Below are 5,537 nucleotides of genomic sequence, written 5' to 3' on the forward strand. Positions count from 1 at the left end.
AAGTTTCGCGCGTCACGCTAGAGCGGCGTGCGAACGCTCGTGTTCCCTAGGTACACACACGTACACTAAATCGCATAAGCCAAGCTGTGTAGAGTACGCTAAGCCACACAATATGCGAAAATCAAAACCGAAACCAGTAGCGTTTGGCAACATCATCATCATTCCTTATTCTGCGACGCAGTTACGGGGAGCTGAGTTATAGCCTTAGAACTAGGCAGACAGTGCAGCCGTGCAGCGGCTGCGGCTTTCCTGGCCCCAGATTTGTCGCCTGTAGCTGCCCGGCATGCTGCCCGGTTTTCCAAGCTTTCGTTCGCAGCGCCGCCAGAAACAAATGGTTGTGAGTAGTCGCATTTTTTCACCTCAATCATTACAATTTGCTGATTTTGTAATTGAAACAAAATATTTTGTCGTTTAATGCAACAAGTTTGTGGCAAAAAGGGCTTCATAAATTTTTTTTTTTAACGCGTGTAAAGTTAGGCAACATTAGCGCCATCTTTCCGTTCGCTGGCGGCGGATTGCGAGTCTCATGTTGGCCGCGCGCTACACTATCTTTTTTAGGACGCTGAAATGACTCTGTTGACGGGGTGCGATGGTTGTGAAGTTGTGGGTGCGTTTCTTCAGTTTGTTTGTGTTAAATGTGCGGCCTCGTTAGTGTTGTGGTAGTGTGACTGAACTCGGAAGGTGACAGATGGCTCCAGTGCTGCGGAAGACGTTCTTACGCGCACGCAGTGCTCAAAAACTGCTCTGACGTACTGCACGCAACCACGCCGAGAGCGGCTGGCGCCCGATGCCCGATAGAAGAAACGGCTTGCCATGAACGTTGACAAATGTAAGTACAGAACTGGAAAGTGACTTCTGCGATGTGTCGGGGGTATGATTGAGGGCTGCGAATGCATTTGGGTTGGTCTTCGCGTCTTGTTCGCAGTGAGGTGCAAAATGCGGGCACCACGCGATCGTTTGCAGAGAGAAGGTGTTCTGACACGCTCGCTTGCCAACTATGCAACTTTTAACCCGCCGCCTCACGCTCTTTGCGTCAGCTCCTCGGCGCAGGAGTTATGTGATAGAATTTGGTTGCACGCCGAGAACTATGGGGTGCTGCTTGATTCGTTATTCCGACTGAACAGGAGCAGCGCGTGAAAAGGAGACCATAAGAACGAAAAGTGCTTGTAGCGGCGTGCGTCTTTTGATTCTGCTGCCTGAGTGTTTACTGGATAAGGAGCAGTGCCCGTTCTACGTCGCAGTCACATCAATTGCTGTGTTTCTTGATAGTTCTGGTCAACGAAACGACGATTAAAAATAGCAGAACCATTCCATTGCAGTGCAGCTGAGGTAATCGCACAATGGAAGGTTTGTTGTCATTTTATTTTTTTTACGTTCACTACATTTATGTCATTCCCCCATTTTCAGTCTGAAGCGCTAAAGGATAACGTGATTCGCGAATAATAGCTTTAAGAAAAGTATGACAAGCTTTCTAAACCATTTTTTTGCTAACTATTGAAGGCATAGGTAATTAATCATTAGCCTCCACTCATGAACACATTGGACTGAACAGCTCGAGGTTGTAATGGGATGTGGCTTCTGTGATGATGTTTATGAAAGCATGGCTCTAATGCAGCCTTTCTTCAAATGCACCCGCAGTCAAGCCCTGTACAGCTGCTCCACCGGTATCATCACGCTACTTTTGCACCAGCTTTCATCTGTCATCGAGCCAATGCTACCTCAACCAGAGGCAAATGACATCAAGACCTGCTGGTTCAGCCTATCAGCCATTGGCACTGGATATCAAGCATGTGCCACTTGTAAAAGGATAAGTAGACAAGTGGGTATATTTTCCTTGCTTTTTTTAGCCTGCCAAAAATCTTCTGGTCCAGGCTCCCTCTCTCTTTTGTTTTTTTTTCTTTTAAAAGAGGACCAAGAGAAAGGGAAAAGATATTGCGGGCATCATGAAAGCACACCCTAGTCAAGTGCATTGTGTTATAGTGTGAAATGCTTTTTATAGTTTTTTCCCTCATGCCTCTCGTGCTTGGAAATCTTGACCACAGTATAGACCAAATTAAAACAATTATCTGCTTCATGACCTTTATACAGCAGTCTAAAAGCAGCAAATAATTTTTATAGGTTTACTTCAGCAGTACCTACCTCTTACAAGGTATGGCATGTTTGAAGTGAACCAGTGATGTGATAGCCATGGCCTAAAGGGCAATGCATAATTGAATATTGGCGTTCAAGTGGAGCACTCTGCTTTAGAAGCATAGGTGTTGCTAGCATCAATAATTGATACCTTACCAGGTTATCCTTGCATTACATGAAACCCTGTAAAGCTAATATTCTAGCTGTACAGAAGAAAGGTGCTTATTCGATGTCATGAGCATTGCTGAGGTTTTCTTTCACACTCCCTTTGTCACAACTGACTGCACTGTACAATTGAAATGCATTTTGAATTGAGTATTGGTGCATTCTTATTTTTATTCATGCTGACGTTCAGTTACTGATTGCATTACACTAGCTGAGCCTAAGTCAACAAATATTGCTGTGACCTTAACAAGACCCCTGACTTTACTTGAACCAATGCATTTGATGTTGCCTTTCTCCTGTGCCATCAAGGTTTGTAATAAGCTGTGTAAATAACTTAATTTAATTTCTCGAGGTATTTATTGCTGCAATTAGTGACAGGTAATTTCCTAAAGAACAACCTAAGTACACATTTTTATCTTCTTTGGAACACTTGTTTGCTTGTTTCCCTTGTATTCTTAACTTAAACAGATATGAGCAGGCCTCAGCACTGGAGGGATGTGCTTCGGGACAAATAAAAAACTACCAGTCCAGCTGCTCCCTTAAGGGCACGTTTCTGAGGCTTTTATCGCTTGTAGTTCTATGCAGCTTTACTTACAAGTATTGTATCTGACGCAGTGTGTGCCTTAATATTTTGAATCATTTGCTTTAGAGTGTGCCACTCTTGCCCTGACGAACTTGCTTACCTTTGTACTCTTTGTTCATACATTTTCCCCTAACACCTGGTATAGCTCCAAATGATACATTATCTACAGCAACATATGCATTATATTGCAATGTCTTTGTTCTATCCCTCTTGAAAACAAAAGCTGCCTGAATTTTTGTGCAGACAAATCAGAAACACAAAATTTTCATTTTGGATGGCCTGCATGTTATCTTCATATGACTGGAATGGCTAAATATCTCTTTGTGGTAGCCTAATTAGGTGTAACACGTTAATGTCAGTTCCTGTGAATATCATTCAGTCTTCGAATGTGGGGGCAGAATTGAACACAACAGCATGTTATAGCTTTTTCTTGTTCAAGGACGCATTACATTTAGTTCTAGTCTTGTGACTGCTGCTTATGCTATTACTCAGCAGCCTTATCAAACTCACTCGGAGTGCTGCATTTTAGTGCACATTTAACTGATTGTTGCTTCTCCGTGTTTGTTTCTATTAGAAGTTACTATAACTGTATACTTTGAATGTTTTCTTGTGCAGTTCTCTTGCTGCTGCATTCTGCCATGGAGGAGGCTACCTGTTCGTGCACACGTCTCATCACTAGGACGCTACCTCTTCCGCTGGTGATGCAGACAAGTAACGACAGGGTTAATTGGAGAGGCATGGGAGAGGCCTTTGCCCTGCAGTGGGTGTAGTCAGGCTGATGATGATGATGAACAACAAGCAGGCTGCCTGATATTGAGGACAAGTGTCAGGATAGTGCACCAACAAAGTCGCTTAAGCATTTCTGTGCTGATGCATTTTTATTAACTTGATATCTACATCCATGGGGACATTTAGCATATGTTTGGCATCTGTTTGACTTTTAATTCGCTAGTGTTTGCAGCCTTTAATGTTGGTCTTAAGACAGTGTAAGCATTGTTTCACTGTGTGGGATTTTTTAGCTGTTTTGGAGAGATGTGTATGTATGCATGCAGTTTTTTTCCATGGGTTTGTTATGTGGCTCATGGAACCTTCATGTTACAGAAGAAATTATTTCATTTCTGTGTTGTACAGGAAAGTGAGCAGTATTTATATGCACCAGGTGTTTCAGGGAAGAATAAGTAGTTTTCAAAAATATGGCTTTTGCTCCATAATATTACCAGTGTTAGCAGACACCAGAAAGCCGATGAGATGTATTTAGTAAGCTGGTTAACTAATTTCTGATAATTAACTTTTTAACTAACACAGGTTTGCAACTGGTTGCAGTTAGAGACTTTTAGCCAGTTGTTTGTAGTAGCCATATCAGTATTTGGAATGTACAAAACATGATTACTTTCGCCGCTGTGGCTGGACAAAATTTGGCTGCATCGTGCGAAAATACATGCGCTTTTGAAAGCACACAGGGAAAGAAACCCCTCCAGTGCATGTAACTGCTACAAATCTCTAATGGCAACTAGACGCCTAACTCTGATAGTGAAGGAATCATATTCTTAGGAGTAAGAAACGCACATAACACCAAGACACACACACAGGACACCCGCTAGACTTCAGCTATCTTTACTGGACACTTGTACGACATAAATATGTATCACTGAGCACACGCAGGCGCCTCGTCATCCGCAACAGGTCTAACTACGCCCTCCCCTCTCCTGCAAGGCATACGGTTGCGCCAATAAACAATCTCTTTTTTGCCAATGCTAGGGAGGGAGTGCTTACACACGTCACCCGCCTCTTGAATACGAAAGACTTCGATAATTTCTTTCTTTTTTCTCGGCTCCCAGGTCGTATTCAAGAGGCGGGTGACGTGTGTGTAAGCACTCCCTCCCTGGCATTGGCAGAAAAAGGGATTGTTTATCGGCGCAACCATATGCCTTGCAGGAGAGGGGAGGGCGTAGTTAGACCTGTTGCGGATGACGAGGCACCTGCGTGTGCTCAGTGATACATATTTATCTCGTACAAGTGTCCAGTAAAGATAGCTGAAGTATAGCGGGTGTCCTGTGTGTGGGTGTCTTGGTGTTGTGTGTGTTCTTACCGCTAAGAATATGATTCCTTCAAGCCGTTACCAACTAGCCCAACTTAATGTTTTAACGAAGTTTCTGATAGTGAAAAGGTTCATTAATAAAAATTAGCTAACCAGCTTACTACGTAAGACTCTTCACAAGTTTTCTGGTGCCTGCCAACACTGGTAATACTATGCTGAAAAAGCCATACATTCATCTCAAAATACCTGTTTTTTGAAAATTTCTTAGTCTTCCCTGAAACACCTCGTATATATGTAAGAAAAACCTAACGGGATTTAATTGACGACGTTTTGGTTGGAGGGCCAGCCATTTTCAAGTGTACTACAGCATTTGAAGCACACAGCTTTTGTTTCAAATGCTACACTATACTCGAAAAAGGCTGGTCCTCCAGCCGAAACATCGTGAATTAAAACCTGTTATGTTTTTCAATTTCTGTGTGTCAGTCATTGTTACTAAGAGGGAACTGAGGGGAAGTGTGCCGAAGGCAATATTCTGTTCCTCTGTTGTTCTCCATAAAATATTTTGATGCATCATGCATATCTTCTAGCGCGTATGTACACTTGTGCACAATAAATGTAATA

At 42.9% G+C, this 5,537-nt stretch overlaps 1 long non-coding RNA gene across 1 annotated transcript; it reads left to right on the plus strand.

Moving 5' to 3' along the window:
• Window positions 1-592: 592 nt before the first annotated feature.
• Window positions 593-4,470, plus strand: LOC149333104 (uncharacterized). The gene is made up of 3 exons (XR_016284928.1): window positions 593-829; window positions 1,639-1,819; window positions 3,494-4,470. It is a non-coding gene; the product is annotated as an uncharacterized LOC149333104 (long non-coding RNA).
• The last annotated feature ends 1,067 nt before the right edge of the window (window positions 4,471-5,537 follow it).

Source organism: Amblyomma mixtum, chromosome 8 (genome assembly GCF_055824585.1).
Source record: "Amblyomma mixtum isolate Tamu chromosome 8, ASM5582458v1, whole genome shotgun sequence".
Lineage (NCBI taxonomy): Eukaryota > Metazoa > Arthropoda > Arachnida > Ixodida > Ixodidae > Amblyomma > Amblyomma mixtum.